The sequence below is a fragment of the Octopus sinensis genome, linkage group LG10 (genome assembly GCF_006345805.1).
Source record: "Octopus sinensis linkage group LG10, ASM634580v1, whole genome shotgun sequence".
Taxonomy (NCBI): domain Eukaryota; kingdom Metazoa; phylum Mollusca; class Cephalopoda; order Octopoda; family Octopodidae; genus Octopus; species Octopus sinensis.
In genome coordinates this window covers 35717610-35737609 of record NC_043006.1, presented here as the reverse complement: position 1 = coordinate 35737609, position 20000 = coordinate 35717610, and the positions used below count along the sequence as shown (strand labels likewise).

Here is a 20000-nt window from a genome sequence, read left to right as displayed (position 1 = left end):
TAACAACAAAGATGAGGAGAAATATCCGTCAAATATAAATAATGTAAATAATGTACGTAATTCCTCATCTCTTAAATATCGAACGGAACAACAGTTGCAGCAGCAAAATAGTGAAATGTCAATCAATGTTCCTAGCAAAATCACCAGCAACAGTAGCAGCAAATGGTATAGGGCCAACTGTAGCAGTACAAACAAAGCCACCACCGCAACTGCCACCGCCAGAATAAGAAGCAGTAATGGTAGCAACAACCATGATACAAACAACAGCAGAATCTTCAGCCAAAATAACAAATTCGTCGATCTCACCTCACTAGACAATAAACATGAATACTTATGAGATGCAGAGAAGCACATCGATATAATAGCACAGAGGTAAATGGCATTCTGTATACCGCAAAACCTTTGGGGACCAAACAAAAAAGAAAGCTATTCTCTGTAGTTGCTTGTTGACGAAAATACATAAATTAAAACGTATACTCTCAGACCAAAGTAAACGCTGTTTAACTCTTTCAAGGTAGGTGGTACAAATAAAGTACCACTTATTTGTTTGATGATCAGTGGTACATAATTCGTAGCGAAAATTAAAATTTCTTTCGCTGCATGGTCGAGGGTTCAGAAAACGTACAACATCACCTATCAGCCAATCAGAAGCTACCCTTATATTTGGATTCATTTTGTGCCAAAGGTAAGTCGATGAAATAGCAAGAGTAAACATTTTTTGTTATATATATTTGCGCTTCTAGAGTTTTATTATTTTTGTTTGTTTTTGGCCTGTCTATCTCGCCTCTGAAAGACTTAAGGAACATATGGCAGTGCATCAAGTTTGGATAGGTTTTGATAGGTTTGGATACATCCGGGTTATTTTTTTGTCGGGAAAAAGATTTCGCACATTATGACGGTGAACCCGTTCATATATGTCGATGCAATTTTCCTATGTCCTAGTTTGCGTGACGTATTAAACTCCCCAAAGTCTGCAGTTTCCGTAATAGTGACTGTAGAGTCAGAAGGGATCAGAATGGTTCTATTACATCAAAATTCGCCCGAACCACTGAATAGAGGTAGCTGTACATGGCGGCAGTCCAATCGCAGAAGACGTGACTGAAACCAACCACACTGAAAACAAATGCCAAATTTTGGTGGTCGACCCTATCGAATGCTTGTGTTTGATCTAGGTTGATCTTTATCCGGTTTCTTACTTCCCTCTCTGTTGTGCTTCGCATGAGTTGGTGTGGATAAATATATGGAAGACGGCACATGCTTGCACTTCGCCAGTCAGACAATCTGCTACAAGCACTAATTTCTTTCCTAACTCACTGGCCCAAATTTTGAAATCTTTCTTGACTAAAGATACCTCTTCTCATATCAACGACCATCAACTTATCTTATGTGTCCAAGAATACTACCCGTATGGTAAAATTCAACCCTTTACGAAACAACACAGCAACTCCACTAGCGTTGGAGATAAGTATTCGTATCTATCGGAAATAAGTATGAGGTTTCGTGGCTTGCAATTTCTGTTCTCGCTGATAGCCACCACAATATAGCTAGTGCCTTGAGGTCGTTGAGGAGAGAGAAGGTGACCCCCCCAGTCCACTTACATTCACACTGTTTTGTCCGAACGCAGTCATATTTAGAAAGAGAAGAGGGAAATGAGAAAAAGGATCACTTTATTCCTTTGGTGGGATAGTTGATCTGTCCCACCTGTTAGGTTTGACTGTTTACACAAGCAATTTTGTGTACAGTCTTTTGTTTATACATCTCTTGAAGTCTTCTTTAGCGTATTTACTTTTTAAGATATTGTATGTACGTTGTGAAATTTGAAGGGTTCTCCTGCGTGGTAGAATGAATTGTTTTAATGTGATGTAAGTATTGTTTGACGTTTGTATTTTGGTCTGTGTGATCCGTTAGTATTTCATTGCTTGTGTGTTTACGCTTGTGTGGTTAACGATTTCCTTTTTGTTCGCGTTGGCAGATCTCCTCTGACTGTTTTTTTATACGTAAATTATTTTCTGCTTGTGCTTGTATTGGTGGTATTGATGGGAGTGGGGAATAATAATTTTCTTTTATAACTGACGCAACTGGTGTTGCACGTAGCTTTGGTGCATCGTAGCCTGAAAGCATCCCCATTTGTTCGTATCGTCTATGTTTTTGGTTGGAGTATTTTTGTTTCTGCTTCGGTTTTAACTTGTAACTTTTTGGCATTTAGTGTCCTCTGCGTTACCTTCCTTGCATGTCCTTTCATTGTCATGTGTACTAGGGAAGAGAAAGTCTTGTGGAAGTTTGTTATATTTTCTGTTGTTGATATATTGTTGCTGTTTTGAGATTTTCGCTTGCTGTTGTTGTCGCCACAGTCTATGATGTTATTGTTGATGGTGCTGTATTTTTCATTGTTTTATCGTCATTGCTTCCACTAATGTTGTTGTTGCCATAGGTGCTGCCACCACTTTCATCGCTTGTGCTGTTGCTGCTGCTTTCGCAGCTGCTGGCTTTTTCTCTTGCAGCCATTGCTGTTATTGTTGTTGATGTGACCACTTGCTGCTGTTGATGCGGCTTCTGTTTTGCTGTTGGTGTTGTTACTGTTGTAGGGATAGTGTCGGTAGAAATGGTGATCCTTCGTCTCTCCTTCTTTGTTGTGGACAGTAAACCTACAAGTATTTTGTGCCACCAACAAAGTGTAACCGCAGCCTTTTGTTCTCAACGTCAACGTAAAGCTTTGTATCATACGGCAACGCGATCAAGTCCAGGATGTCTTTCATGCTTCCGTGACGCGTTTTGACCAATCGATCCAACCCTTCGTCAAACCTATTTAGTCTCTGTAGCCTCTGAACCTGCAAAATCTTGTTTTATTCTAAAAAAGGGCAGCGTCCACCAACTAGCTGATGATTATTTCTGACAGCATCTTGACACTCTGTATTGAACTAAATCACGGCCAAGGTAGTTTAGTCACTGCTTAGCGTTCTTACATATAGTGTTTCCTGGATTCGAATGCTGAGAATCTTACCGCCACTGTGTCGTGCTTTTTTTGTCTTCTGGAGACATTTGTTTTGGTACCCCAGATTGGCCTGAGGTACTTTTTAATTTCCTGCTGTAATGACTGCTTATTTTCCTACATTTGGGTATTTACCATATTTCTAATATTGGTTTGTGGCCAGTTGGACTCCGGGATGTTGCGCGCAACGTTTCGTCTACACATCATGAGAATATATTTCACATTTTAAAAACTTTTTCCAAAGGCAAAATAATGTTTTCTTAATCTATTTGCCGGGCTGCGTCAACGAACCAACGAATGCTCGATTTGTGCGTTGTTATATTTCCAGTTTTTGCATTGGCGTTTACTGCGTTTTTGTCCTCTGCGTTCTCCTTTTATTTTTACCTTCATTTTGTTGCTCTTGTTCTTTGTATTTGGCTTGTTTTCGTTGTTTATGTTGTCTCTGTCGGTTTCGGTCGTGGGGGAAGATGGTGGTGCTTTGTTGTAAAGCTGAGAAGTCAACATCAAAACATTTTTCCCTGTCTCTGGTTTCACTTACCTGAGTATTTGCCAAAAAAATTCGATGCTATATTTTCTTATTATTTTCTTTAAAAAAATTGGAAAATTTTATAAAATACAAGAAAAATTCCAACGAAAATCTAATGAAGCCAACTAACCTCAGATGACGGTGGTTGGCTTAACAACAAGATTGTACAACAAAAATATAAAATAATGATGTTGAAAACACCCAAATTCAAGCAACAAGTCACGAGCTTTGCAAAATTGTTCTTACAAACACATTAACAAAAATAACAATAACACAAACAATACCACCGACATCCGCAACAACAACACCACCGTCACCAACAACAGCAACAATAATAATCTTAGAAATAATCATGAGAAATAGAAGAAGATGATGAAGAAGTAGAAGATGCAAATGTTATTACGATCAAAATAACTACAGTTTACTATTTCAAAAAAGTCTTTCGATACGAGTTTACTGGAGATTTCCGGTAGAATTCTATTACAAGGAAAAGTTAACGACTCGTCATAGACACCACTCAGAATGGTGACGCTGACTAGAATCTTATATTGAAGTCAGCATCAATTTTATGATTATATATATATGTCTGTATGTATGTATATATGTATATATGTATGTATGTCATTATTTAGTTTATTTCAAGATTTCTTGTCAAATGAGAAAAAAAGCTCCTTCTTTCGAATTTGAACATCAACATCAGGGTATGTATGTATGTATTATTATATGTATGTATGTATGTGCAGATTTATATGTTTTATGTATTCTCATGCATATAGTTACATATCTAGACATGCTCATATATATTTAAATGATAAACTTCTGGAAAGCTTTACAGATTTTTACAGTCCCAGTGATGACTTGGATCTGTAGTCTTCGAATTAGCTTTATCCTTTCTGGTTTTGAGAAGCCTAATTTCTCAAGATTGTTATTTAGGTAGTGTGTTACATATCCCAGGGCCCCAATAATTACAGGTATAAACCTGAACTTGTAATCTGGATAGAATAACTGCAGATTTCTCAATAGTTCAGCATAGGTGTTCTCATTTTCACTGATCTTCAGCTTCGTGTTAACATCCGCTGGGTAGCTAATTTCCATAACTGTGTACAGTCTCTCTTCTCTATCTACTCCGCGTTTCGAAACGTGGAGTAGATGAAACAGGGACAACTGAAGAAGGGGAATATTATTTATGTTGTATTTCTCGTTTCTCTGTTTTTTTCGTTGTTTGAAAAAAAAGTTCGTTTCTATGTTTTTGTTTTATGTTTTCGCTTCCTATTGTGTTCAACGTTTTTTTTATGTCCTGTACCCATACATACATATGTATGTGGGTATGCACATACATGTATGTATATATGCATATATTTATATATTACTTATATTATTATATGATCGAACGCCAAGCATCCTTTTCAAAGTAAGTTATATATGCATATAAAACTTAATATTTACACATATACATATATACGCATATCCATTAAGGAAGATATATGTGTATGTTTACGTATAGCCATATATTTATATCCGTCTATCTATCCACCTCTATCTATCTATCTATCTAATCTATCTATCTATCTATCTATCTATCTATCTATCTATCTATTTCTCTCTCTGTCTTTCTATCTCTCTCTCTCTCTCTCTCTCTGATCTATATATAATATATATATATATATATATAAATATATATATATTCAAACATACATTTATATGTATATATATATATATACATATAATATATATACTCACACAAACACTCACACACACACAGGTAAGTGTACAGGTATACACTAACTCATATATAGTTGATTCAGTTAAAAACACATTAGACATTAAGTTGGTAAATTGATGTTTTAATTTTGTAAAAGAAGAAACGGTTTTTTAAATACATTTTAAACTAGAGTAAAAGATAAATGAAATGATGGTTGTATGATAAAACTGAGATAGTTTGTTTAATAATGGATTATCTAATAAAGCAAGCACGTATATCAAGAAAAATAAGAGATTAGAAATTAATGTTTCTAATTTAACAGAACGAGAGGAAGTGATGTAAAGGCATGTGAAAGCAGGTGAAAATGCAGAGGAAAAAGAAGCAGAAAGAACAAAGACAATACTGTAATTTGAAACTGTTGAGAAATTTTAAACGAACAAGCAATTGAGGAATTAGCGTATATATTAAAGACATGTTTGTTAAAAGCGCTTCATAACATTCAAAAGGCGTGTAACTTAAATTAGATTTTGCATTTAATAAATCACTAGATAATAAAAGAATTAATTTAGATAAATTTAGTTAAATTAATTTAAATTAGATTGAAGAAATATATAAGCTTTATTAACAATTTTAATAGAATTTAAGTAATAAAATTGGGTAATAAACATGTTTGTTGGCTCCTCATGTTTATAGAAAGATAAATTGGAAAATAAATGAAAAAATTTGAAAATTCCTAATAAAAATTGAAAGGGTTAAAGTGAAGAAGAAAACAGGATTATATGAGGAAATTATAAAATACGAGGTTGTGAAGTTTAAAAAAGAATGTATTAAGGTAATATAAAATGGTCTAATTTAAAGGTATGAGTGTATGCGCTAGCATAACTGTGTAGTTAAGAAACTCGCTTAGCAATCACAGGATTTTGGTTTCAGCCCTACTGCACGGCACCTTGGTGCGAATCCCTAGCTGATACGATGTCTTGTGACTGTATGAGGCAGACGGAAATTTTGAAAACCCGTCATCTATCTATCTATCTATCTATCTATCTATCTATCTATCTATCTATCTATCTATCTATCTATCTATCTATCTATCTATCTATCTATATGTCTGTCTGTCTGTATGTATGTATGTATGTCTGTCGTTGCTGCAAAGTTAGCGTTTCATTGCAGAACAACAATAAAATATGCAGATTTTAAAATAAGTTATGGGTGCAATTTGTTCCATCAGATCCTTCAAAACTGACCCCTGCAGAGCCGCCGTAGTTGAATGGCTTAAAGTAAAAGAGTAGGACACAAGCTGATTATGCAGTAATGAATTTTGCTTAGTAAAGAGTGTGAGCAAAAGAAAAAGTCAGTGAAATGCGTTAAAATAACTAATCTATAATACACAACACAGGCAAATGTTGGAAGCTATTCATGGACAAAGAGAGGAATAAAATCTAAGGATTATAAAGTTTATCAAGAGAATCATTAATAGGATAGAAATTGTTATAAGTATGTGAATGAGGTTAAAAGGATACAACCTGAAAATTATAAATAACCAGAATGCACTAAAATTTCAGAGACACATTAGTTAAAGGCTGGAAGTTTATTATCTTAAAATTAAGAATGTACAGGCTTCAACTAGTAATTAGCCTGTTTAGTAGTTGTCTTCGTTTGTAGTCTAGGTTTGAAATCTTGGTTTGTAGTCCAGGTTTGAAACCTTGGTTTGTAGTCTTGGTTTGAAGTCTAGGTTTGTAGTCTTGGTTCGTAGTCTTGGTTTGTAGTCTTGGTTTGTAGACATGGTTTGTAGACTCGGTTTGTAGTCTTGGTTTGTAGTCTTTGTTTGTAATCTAGGTCTGAAGTCTTGGTTTGTAGTCTAGGTTTGTAGTCTTGGTTTGTAGTATTTGGGAACTTATCAAATATTTATGTTCCCAGATGCAAAAAGGAAAAACCCCAAATCTTTCAACTTAGGTTGAAAGGTGAATTCCTTACTGCTGCTGCTGCTGCTACTACTACTACTACTACTACTACTACTACTACTACTACTACTACTACTACTACTACTACTAGTACTACTACTACTAGACACAATGCTTGATATTTGTTGGGAGAGCGACAGTCAATTTCATCGACTCCCCAGTGCTCAAATGGTACTTATTTTATTGACTCCAAAAGATGAAGGGCAAAGTCAAACTTGACGAAATTTGAACCCAGTCCGTAAATACGGACGAAATACCGTTACACATTTTATCCGGCGCGTAGATGATTCTGTCAGCTCGCCACCTTCATGAATATAATGGTTTCGAGCTTTTGGTTTCAAAGTTTGGGATAATAAGGCCAGCAGGGACTTGACTAGCTCGGCCCCAATACTTGGCTGGGTCCTTAGTTTACTGACGCCGGAAGGATGACAGGTGATGTCGATCTATGCAGGTATTGTGTACCGCTCTGCCAATTTTTTTAATCTCCTGCCTTTGAAAAATCTCATTTTTCTTGCGATCCATTATCGATTTTGGCGAACATGCCTAGCATATATCGCGACGGATGTATCGTAGAATATATCGATCTGTATATTTGACGGGTAGTTATTTGATCGACTCTTGAAGGATGAAAGACAAAGCTGAACTCCGAAGAAAGGAGTGTAACTAAACGCTGCAAGACACTTTGTCAGCTTCGCTAACGTTTGAAACCAATCCACTGATTCAATATCGATTTCTGACTTTGGCACATGACTTCAAATTGGATGGGGGTGTGAAGTCGATCATATCGACCCCAGGATTTAATTATATTTAGGAAAAAAACAAAAAACAAGCATCTTAACCAATTAAAGCGAAAAGAATTTATTCTCTACACTTGTGCGTGCATTATTTAATTTTTGCTGTTGTACCCAACGATATTACGTTTAATGTTATGACTGAAAATATTCACTTTCCATGAAATAACGTGCGGCAGTAAATTCTATTACATTTCTTCCTACGTAATAGATTCCGTTTCTCATATATTCTGTAAGACTGTAATATATATATATATATATAATATAATATATATATATATATATATTATATATATATATATATATATATAGATATATATATATATATATATGTATATGTATATATATGTATATATATATTATATATATATATATATAGATATATATATATATATATATAATATATGTATGTATGTGTGTGTGTGTAGAATATATATATGCACATATATATATATATATATATATATATCTGCGTGTGTGCGTGTGTATTAATATGGCTGAGTGGTAAGTAGCATGCTTACCAACCACATGGGTCCAGGTTCAGTCCCACGGCATGGCATCTTGAGTAATTGTCTTCTACTATAGCTTCTGGTCGACTAAGTTGTATATATGTATAAGCCATAATGATATCCGAGGGGCAGCTGATGATGGATGTATGTTAGATTGTTGGTATGGTTGTTTTTGTATATGTGGAATACTATTATAACATATCTTTTTGATATATATATACATATGTATGCATATATATGTGTGTGTATGTGTGTATGTATGTATGTTTGTGTGTCTGTGTTTGTCTCGCCGCCATCCCTTGACAACCGATGTTGGTGTGTTTACGTCTCCGTAAGTTGGTGGTTCGGCAAAAGAGAGCAATAGAATAAGTACTGGTATACAGAGAATAAGTCCTGGGGTCGATTTGTTCGACTAACGGAATTGCTGAAGCATGGCCGCAGTCAAAATGACTGAAACTAGTAATAGAATGAAAGAATAAAATTACATGTGTATATATAATATTCATGTATCTATATACAGCATATATACATAAAAAAAATATATAATATATATATATATATATGTTTATATAGTATATATATATATATATATATATATATATATATGTTATATATGTATGTATGTGTGTTTACATGGATATACATGGGCACACTCATACACACACATGCGCACGCACGAACAGAGAGAGAGAGAGACAGAGCAGATGTATTAGTTGCATAATAAGTAACATATAATCAAATAGTTGCCTGAGAAAGAGAAATATCCGAAAGCTGAAATATAACAAAATTACAGGAGCAGAATGGGAGACAGCAAAGCAGACACCGACGCATTCAAGCAAACAAGGAAATGACTCTAATAAGTACAGCAACATCGAAGAAATCCATAGCTGCTGCATATGTTGTTAGAGGAAAACTGCGCTGTTTATTGGTTAATATTAGATTTCTATTCTCCAACATAAACACAATGTGACGGCAGAGTAATGTACCTGGTCCGCACCACAAGGAAAGTTTACGCATAAATTGTTGTGTTTCAATGTTTAAAGTGGTTATAAACTTATAAACTGAGATTTTAAAATCAAGTTAGAAGATTTAAATGTTTGTAATAAGTTATATCTTATTACTTTAAAGCTTTAAGGTTACATCAAAACGAGGAAGAGTGGTTAGTTCTTATTCCTTATTTCATAAAGAATTGAGACTACATTGTATTTCTCAAAATATTTAAGAAAATTTGGAAAATTTCAAACATACTACGAACCCCTGCACCTTGTAACATGCTAAGAAGTTCTGATGTTTTTAAATAAGATTTTGAAATTATAGAAACAACGATATGAACCATGAAACATTACTGTGAAATATAACGTATTTGATGGCATAAAAATGCATGGGCATATTAAATACATCCTAATCTCAACAACGAATCTATTTTTGTACATTAAAATCTCTAATGTTTAAAGTTATTTAGGCGGCGATCTGACAAAATCGTTAGCACGCCGGGCAAAATGATTAGCAGCATTTCTTCCATCTTTACGTTCCGAGTTCAAATTCTGACGGCGGTCAGCTTTGCCTTTCATACTTTCGGGGTCGATAAAATAAGTACCAGTTGAACTCTGGAGTCCATGTAATCGACTTATTCGCTCCCCACAATTTTCTGGTCTTGTGCCAACATTTGAATCCAATATTTAAAGTATTCTGTCGAATGTGTGCATGGCCTAGGAGTTAGTGCGTTACACTCACAATCACGAGATTGTAGCATCAATTCCTGGATCAGGTGGTTCGTTCTGTGTATTCTTGAGCAAATCAGTCCGTCTCATGTTGCTCGGCGATCACTTCGACACTTGATGTGTGGTACACAGACATGTGTTTAGGAAACGTTGATTTCGTATAGGGAGTGAGTACAATACTACACTGATCACTAAAATCAAATCATTAATGCTGCTTGTTCAGCAAGAAACTGCAGAATCGTTTTTTCTCGGACAACGAGAGACTACCATCATACCATTTAATACAATATCGGAGTACAGTTATTCCAATAATATTCCATTATTGTTATCTAGTCAGGTTAAGTAAAATAGGCCCTCTGGATTAAAATTGGTATGCGGAAGGTGGGGTGATCAAAGTCGTAGAAAGGGCCCAGTGCGATTGTTTGAAGACATTTTTAATTTGGGAAAATCGCGTCGCGTCTTCTAAGCCATCAAATATGGTAATAAGTAAACAATTCTTACATGCAATTGCCACAAATACAAAAAGGAACAAAGCAGCATTCTACATTTTCTGTTGCATTCCACTAATCAACCTGAACTTTGCTTGCTCTCATTGATAGGATTTGTGGTCTTAGACTTAAATTAAACCATACCGCGAATAAGGTAATAAGCACATAAGAACAAATTATGATCAGAGACATGGTTGAGAATTAAACAGTTCGGTTCGCAGCTGTGCGGTCCCATATTCGATTGCACTACTTGCCGTCACGGGTAAGTGCCATTACCGTGGTCACGAATTAACTCAAAGCTTTTGGGTGAGACTGGGTTGATGGAAACTTTACAAGCCTGTTAGATGAACTGCATATGGTTCAAAAATCCAACATACGATACACTTACATATACGAACGTCTATACATATATATATTTATTCACTGCAGTGTTTATTCCGACCACCATATCGCACGAGGAGCTTTAAGGCGGGTACATACGTGCATAATATGTATGTATAGACGTTCGTATATGTAAGTATATCGTATGTTGTATATATATATATATATATATAATATATATATATATATATATATATATATATATATATATATATATAAATATATTTGTATTTATGTGCTATCTGAGTATATTCCGCTGACGAAGGCAGAGCATCTCTTATGCAAAGCCAGAAATCCAGGATCTGGAATTATCCAGTAATTTTTTGCTAGTTTATTTTGTCTCTTTGTCTTCCCTCCTAGTGCTATATATGAACATTTCATGTGGCTTTAGAGTCAGTTTTTGACTGCTATTTTCAGCATGGTGGTTTCTCTCGGATACCTTAAATTATAATTATATATATATATATATATATATATATAGAGAGAGAGAGAGAGAGAGAGATAAGAAAGTTGGTTTGTGAAAGCACGTGGTTGAATATATAGAAAATAGTAAAAAGTGAAAAAACTACAGAAGGCTTGTTTTAAAAGGTTAAAAAAAATATATTTGAGTCAATATGTCTGAAGAATATTATAAATTTTTTTCTTACAATGACATAGTTTAGAAGAAAGACCGGTTTCGCGTTTAGCTTTTCAAATTTCTTACGTCGTTATGTTATGTTGAGATGAGTTATCGTTATGTTTGTTGAAAAGAGTTCTAAATAAGGGGAGGTAAAAGTGATTTCTTCCGGTGTAAGGGAGATAATCGCTTAAAATTGTTTGCCTTTCCCTTGGTGTGAATTCTCTGTATCAGTATGTTGGAATGGTTAAGTCTGGGCTTGTACTTTTCAATGAAGAATGTTTCCTTGTTTAGTCTAATCTGTGTTGATGATCCGATAGCACATTGGTAAAATGGAAAGATTAAAAATTGTGGTTGTAGTTGCTTTGCGCATTTCTCAATGTGCTCACTAAAAGGTATCATTCTGTATTCTGGGAATGCAATCTGTTGTCGATGCAGTGTGCATCTACGTCTGAGTGATAGTCCCGTGGATCCCACGTAGTCTTGGTGGCAACCCGAGCATTTTATGACATAAATTATGTTTTCAGAGGCACAAGTAAAGTTAGATTTGATCTTGAATTTCTGTCCCTAAAAAAATGTGGTAGATCGAACTGTGCAACATGTCCAAACCTGCTAGAAGGATCAGAATTCCTCTTCAAAGATGGACAGAAATTCAAGATCAAATCTAAATTAGACTAAACAAGAAAACATTCTTCATTGAAAAGTACAAGCCCAGACTTAACAATTTCAACATACTGATACAGAGAAATTCACACCAAGGGAAAGGCAAAAAATTTTAAGCGATTATCTCCCTTACACCGGAAGAAATCACTTATTACCTCCCCTTATTTAGAACTCTTTTCAACATAAACATAACGATAACTCATCTCATCAACATAAACATAACGACGTAAGAAATTTGAAAAGCTAAACGCGAAACCGGTCTTTCTTCTAAACTATGTCATTGTAAGAAAAAAAATTTATAATATTCTTCAGACATATTGACTCAAATATATATTTTTTAACCTTTTAAAACAAGCCTTCTGTAGTTTTTTTCACTTTTTACTATTTTCTATATATTTTTTTAATATATATATATACATCTGCATATATATATATATATATTATATATATATATATATATATATATATATATATATATGGTGTGTGTGTGTGTGTGTGTGTGTATGTATATATATATATATATATATATATATATATAATATATATATAATATGCTCAAGTGCACTCGGACGTGAGAAGATATTCCGCTGCGAAGATAAGCCCAGAAAAAATCCTCATCTTAAACTTGTCTGAAAACACAAAATGGGCTGTAAATGACGTCATTCAATAGCATAGCTCTAGTATTTCTGCGTTTCTTCACATTGTCAGCTACGAACACTAAGTCTGTCATTCATAGAACTCGATAAGAATGAAATTATTCTTATCAAAACAGCATGCGTTAAGCTGATGTATGTAAAGCTTGGTCAAGCCAAAAGTAAATGAATAATACTGCTCGAAGCAACACTGAATAAAGTATATCCGCATAAGTTATATTCACCTCGTTCGAATGGACTCGTATATGAGAAGACCTTCCGCTACGGATAAAGTCCCATGAGAAACATGTGAGTGAACACATAGCGGGCTGTGAATGTTATTGGCTTGGCGGTTTCATGCATATCTGGTCATTGTGGAGATAACCATAGCAACTTAGAAAAGTTAAAGGTGTTTGTGGTTGTCAAGAGACCAGCGAAGGAAGCCTTTTGTTGGTAAATAGTAATTTAATCCTCGCTGCAACACTCAAGCGAAACCTAGTCTAGGGTTCGAAATACTTTTGAAACTGAGATACCCAAGGAAAACAGAGACAGGTTTCAAAAACTTTAATTGCTTTAGTCACCGTCAGAAGTATATTGCAGCGTCTTAAAGTAGCTCTTACAGTTTGTGCATTCGAAACAATGAACTGACGTTATTGTATACTAACCTCAGAATATAATTATGTAGATATAAGAAAGTGTAGATGTGAAATAAACGTTAGAGACGCGTGAACCTACGCATATTTACTCACTACACATTGGTCGGCCACGGGCTTGAATAGAAGACGTCACGCAGTGGGACTGAACCAGAAACCATGTGGATGCGAAATGAGCTTCTTAACCATGCCTGTCTACAAAAAAATAATAAATGATAATTTATTACAAACATACAAGATCTTTTGATAAGTTAACCGGATTACTTTGTTTTCTTGTTTTAGCGGAATACATTTTGTCTCTCTCGCTCCATCTCTCGCTTACAATCTCACCTTTTATCAGTCATTCTATCTCTATCTCACGCACGCTTGCACACCACACACACACACACACACACACACACACATACACACACACACACACACACACACACAACACACACACACCACACACACACACACACATACACACACGCACACACACAGATAAATATGGTAGCGCAGCACGCTATTTTCGTTATAAATGGTTAAACAGCAAAATGCTGCAAAAGTTATAGAATATCACGCCCGACTGCTTTTTCTTTCGTGTTATTTTGCTTTGTTTTTCGCTGGAATATTAACTAACCTGTAGTGATCTAATCCATTAAGTTTTTTTTATCAATATTAATAGGAGGACTCGCAACCCACACGCTCAACCCTTTTTGCTAAACAGGCGAAGAGGTAACGATGGGAGTTTCTCACTCATCAAATATGGATGAATGTCGAAAATAAAATAAAATAATTAATTTTCGTCCTCCACGAATCCAAACACACAACTGATAATTTCAGTGAATAATTTACGGTACATATAATGATTGCTAACTTAGGCATAAAGCCACAGATTTTGCTATGGACAAGAACGATGCAAAGGATGAGGTGTTTATTTATTTATTTATTTATTTATTTATTTATTTATTTATTTATATATTTATTTATATTTCTCTGGTTTTTTTTACTTCCAGTTTCATGCTGTGCAACTCATCACTCCGTCCATGCTCGTCGTGTTTTCCGATATCTTTGAATAACTATTTTTTTTGTATTTGCTTGGTAGATGAAGCGTGTTTGCCAACCCTTTCTTAACAACAACAACAAAAATCCCTTTTGTGTTTGGTTTTTGAAGAAAAGGGACATTTTTCCGCGACCGTATCACAGTTAAATGTGGAAAATTCTGATATAAAGAAGAAAAGAAAAAGGGAGAGAGAGAAAGAGAGAGAGTGACAGAGGAAGATAGAGAAGGAAAGAGAGGAAGAGGGAGAAACTAAAAAGAGAGACAGAGGGTGTACGTAAAAGAGTGATTGAGTAACAGAGGGAAAGTGATTAAAGTAGAGAGAGAAGGGGGAAGGAGAAAGAGAAAAGTAAGAGAGAGAGAGAGAGAGGGAAGATAGTGAAAGAGAAAGTAGAAGAGAGAGAGAGAGTAAGAGAAACAGTAAAGGAGAGAGAGAGAGACAAAGGGAGAGTAAAAAAGAAACAGTGAGTAGAGCAGAGAGAGACAGAGAGATAGAGGGAGAGTAAAACAGAAAAAGTGAGAGAAGCAGAGAGGGAGAGACATAGAGAGAGAGACATAGAGAGAGAGACATAGAGAGAGAGAGAAAGAGATAGAGAGAGAGAGAAAGAGATAGAGAGAGAGAGAAAGAGAAAGAGAGAGAGAGAGTGAGAAAGAGAGCAAAACAAAATGAAGAACGTATCTCGGCACTTAATTGTCTTCTTATTTTTTGGTAACTGATGGATAAAAGGCGAATTCGACCTTACTGGGATTTGAAATCAGAATGCGTTAATAACCGGAATAATTGCCGCAAAATTTCCAGCTATATATAGTTAAATTTGAGTAATATCAATGAATGTATATAAGTAAGCTACACAATGTTCTAATGCTGCCAACACCAGGCAACTGTCATAAACATTGAATTCCCTATAATTAGTGTCAATGTATTCATTACAGTCGTTAATTAAAAACAAACGCTAACAATCTTCGAGAAGAATATAAAGAACTTACGAACCCGTATCATTACTTCAGTTATAACAAGGCGAGTGTGGCCCCAACTCTCAATGTATAATTTACTTCAGAATGATTGGTTTTGCATAGTTTCGCTATAATTCGTTAAACTATTTTGTCGTATGAACATAGTCTGTTTCAGTTAAGCCTATACAACTAATTTGACCTACAATTGATTAGATCTAGCTGTACATGGATTCCATACGCAGTTAACAGCTAAATATTCGTGTCAGTAGTAATCATATGTGCAAATGGTACAGAAAATGCATTCGCCCGGTAGGGGCATCAACCCCTCCTTCAACTATTCAGTGCATCACACTACATTTTAATGAAGGTATTTATTCCTTAATGATATCTGTATAAAGCTTAGTGCATGTCGACAGCTTGTGTAACGTATCATAACTTTCGTTAATATCAATATATACATAATGTGGTGACCATCATAATAGTTCAATAGAAAAAATAATATTAAACAATAATAAATATTATCGAAATTATTTCTCTAGATACGTGGAACAGCTCCAGATATGTTCCGATATTATTTCATTATTAGAGAAAAGAGAAAAGACTTACAATACTTAACGAATTTATGATAAAAAATAATGAAGCCAAGGTACATTATTTGAGACAGTTTGGCGAAGAAAAATAAAATCATTTGAGGGATTCATACAAGACGCCATTTGTATGAGAACATTAGTTAAATTAATGTTAGGATAGTTTGTTATTTAATGATTTCGCTACTTAAGGGAGCCAATTCCTGACAAGTTTCAGTCAGCTCTGATTGAATTAGTCTCATCGATACGAAATAGGCCAAATTTAACGAATTGGCCAGCTGCAAAACAATGCAAGTTACGTTACAGGCCAAAAAGTAAATATCACAATGAGAAACTAACTTACTTGCATTAGAAGGGTGAACTCTAAAACCAGTTCTTAAATAAATTCTACAACTTTTCTGAACGTATCCAACAAAAGACACTAATACGACAAGACATTTATTGTCTTTTATTTATTATTATTATTATTATTATTATTATTATTATTATTATTATTATTATTATTATTATTATTATTATTATTATTATTATTATTATTCTATGTTTGACTTTTGCTTTATATTTGTACAAGTTGGCTCCAAGTCTCACCCAGAGACCTCAAGAGACAACAGGGTTGGAAGTTCATGTTGTTGTTATGCCTAGTGTGCCATATATTTGGGGGTGGGGATGTTTGTACTAATGAATGTCTAAAAAAAAAAAAGTTTTTTTTTATTTTTTTATTTTTTTTTTAAACCGAAAATTATGGTTGTTTTAAACCTTGAGGTTACATAGAGAGTATTTTGCGTAGGATATGAGCAGTTCCCATGAGCACTATCTTTGAACTTCTGCCATTTTGGGGTTTCCTGGTATCTGAGTTAGGTAGCTATCAGCCCCTTTTGCTATCATTCCCAGGGCACCTATGACAACAGGTATTGTTTTAGTCTTCAGCTTCCACATTTTGCTGATTTCTATTTCAAGATCTTTATATTTGCTCAGTTTTTGGTAGGTCCTGACAGATACGTTTATATCGATTGGGACAGTCATATCAGTGAGGAGGCATGTTCCTTGTTTGAAGTCTTTCAATATGATGTCTGGCCTATTTGCATCTATCTTCCTGTCAGTTTGAATGGTGAAGTTCCAGAGGAGTGAGATGTGGTCATTTTCAAGCACTGGGGGTGGTTTGTGTTCCCACCAGTTTTTTTCATGGGGCAAATCCAGGTTTTTACAGATTACCAAGTGAATATATTGTGCAGCTCTATCGTGCCTGTTGAGATACTCTGTAGGCGCTAGAAGACTGCACTTGGAGACCACATGGTCAATGGTTTCATTTTGTTGCTTGCATACACGACACGTTGGACTGCTTCTGATCTTTAATATGTTGGCCTGGTAGTTCTTGTTGGTAGGCATTGATCTTGAGCTGCTATGATAAACCCCTCTGTTTTCAGATTTTAAGCAGAGGCCATTAGCCATTGATGGGTCAGGGCTTGTCGATATCTGCATTATTCGCTCTCTTTGGGTATTTGCCGTAGAGAGGTTTTTCTTGCCATTTATTATTCAGAATATCTAAGGCCGCAGTTTTGGCACGGGTTTTCATGCGCCTAGCTTTTTCTGTGCTTGTTTCTTGTATGTCTATCTCTAATTCCGAAATGGTTGTATTCGGAATTCACTTAGATATTCCTTTGCCTGTTTTGTGACTGAGTATGATGCTTTTCTTTGTTTCATTTTTTGAGACAGTTTTAACATCCAGTCCTCAGAGTTTTTCAGGTAGGTGTCTAGGCCAATTGTAGCAATCTTCATTGTTATTGCCAGTTGCAAAAGACCACGGCCTCCCTTTTCTTGGCAGATAGAGTCGTTCTGTTATTATTATATTATTATTATTATTATTATTATTATTATTATTATTGTTATTATTATTATTATTATTTTGCTATACGAATATTTTCCAAGTGAAGTCATTATTTTACTATTTCTATAGATATTTGATTACACAGCGGAAGAATTCAGTTTTGTAATAAACGTTCACTGCATTGTTATCATATTCTCTCTAATATACACATAATTTCTGGGAAGACGCCATCATGTTTGTACATTGACAACATATTTTATGACGAGGATGGCGTCTTTATTTTTTCACTCTTCGTTTGATACAATAAACATTTGACTCCAAAAAAAGACGCCATTGATGTACGTTAGTATTTTAAATGCAAGTTTATATCCAATGTACTGTGGTAACAATGTACACTTGATTAATATGAAGGTTCCCTGCCTAGATATTTGCATGTTGGAATTACAATTTCGTTTGAAGATGGCGTCGTTAAAAGTTATTGCTCAGCAAATCACACATCACCACACCGTGCCACGCAACATAACTCGATGGTATGCTACACCATTCCACGTCATTCTACACCGTTCCACGTCATACCTCTACATAAATACAACCAAAGCGAGAAGATTAAGCTGTAGTGTTTTGCAGTGTTTTGCAATTTAAAGCACACGTATTCAAACGTGATAGCGTTTAACTCTATTTTAGAATGTTCTAAGACAATACCATAACTCACGCAAACGTAATTATTTCATGTAAAGACTCTAATTAACAGACTCTATGTTATCTTTGATTTTAAATAAACGTTGATGTAATAACGCACTCCTGTTCTAATTAATGCATGCTTTATAAAACAACATCTCTTTCCAATTAGAATTTGGAACGACAATAGCTATTTCATTATATCCACATCAATATTGATACAAACTATCGCCAACACTTCTCCATCGACACCGCTATCAGCAACGCAATCAGCATCGAGTTAATGTGAAGATCTCTAATGAGATTTCCATCAACCTGCTTGAAATAGTAGCTGAATCTCTCTCAAATCATATCCAATAATCTTTAAAAGAGAAGGAATCATTAGATAATATTTCCTTATACCCCACCCAGCTACTGGTAACATGTAACTCAGTACAACCTGTCGCATGGTCGGGTCGTCGGTGAGGAAACTGGCAACCCCAACAAGCTTGCTTGGTGAGGAGAGTGATTGCTGAACACCCTGCGGGACGAAAAATAAGACCCGTCAAAGGGTGAAAGAACTACTGTGTAGTGAACAGCCACTTCAACATGTACTCTGTTGCGGTGAAGTGCCTGTGTGAGCTATTGACCCAGAGGGCTATGCTGGTAGGAGGGAAATCTTCAGGCATGTATTACCAGGCCAGACAGGTCGAACGGTAGGAGACAAACAAAACCTTAACGAAATAAGTGTCGGCAGCTGGGCGTGGATCTTGTTATTGATAGGACCTAACAGATCAGATTCCTGGCTTTGAACTAGCAGGATGTCATGCAGAGGATCTTGAATACAAGACAATGGGTGAGACCCTAATATTCCTAGTTGGATGGAAACTGCGGGACCATATGGAGCAGCGCCCTGTGATCCTATTATATGCGCAAACGAAACCTCTACATGGGGCGTTCTGTGGGACGACCTAGATGAGTTAACCCCACTGTAATGCCCTTTGAAGGAAGGTATGTTAAGTTAGAATAGACAACAACAACAATAACAGTATTACTACCAGAACCGTCACCGTAACGACTGCTTGGACCATCACCAACCATTACCTCTACTACCATAATGATTATTGCCACTCTTTCTACCACGGCTTTCATTAAGGTTACAAATACCATTGTTGTTGCTATGGCAATCATAGTCATCACACGTATGACGAAGAGCAATAACAATAAATGTCTCTTATATGCTTGATCGGCTTCTGAATGGAGTTTTTAACATAATGAGTCCTCTTCTCCCTACATAGCTGGA

At 35.3% G+C, this 20000-nt stretch overlaps 1 protein-coding gene and 1 long non-coding RNA gene across 2 annotated transcripts in view; one reads left to right on the top strand and one right to left on the bottom strand.

Moving 5' to 3' along the window:
- Positions 1-14012, bottom strand: part of LOC115216819 (chitin synthase chs-2-like) — a 241378-nt gene extending 227366 nt beyond the window's left edge. Inside the window, exon 1 of the mRNA XM_036506559.1 lies at positions 13729-14012. The gene's annotated coding sequence lies outside the window, so the exon portion shown is untranslated. The remainder of the gene's footprint in view (positions 1-13728) is intronic.
- The window catches only part of LOC118765091, a 36448-nt gene continuing 26760 nt past the window's right edge, over positions 10313-20000 (top strand). Inside the window, exon 1 of the long non-coding RNA XR_005000940.1 lies at positions 10313-10323. This is a non-coding gene — a long non-coding RNA (uncharacterized LOC118765091). The remainder of the gene's footprint in view (positions 10324-20000) is intronic.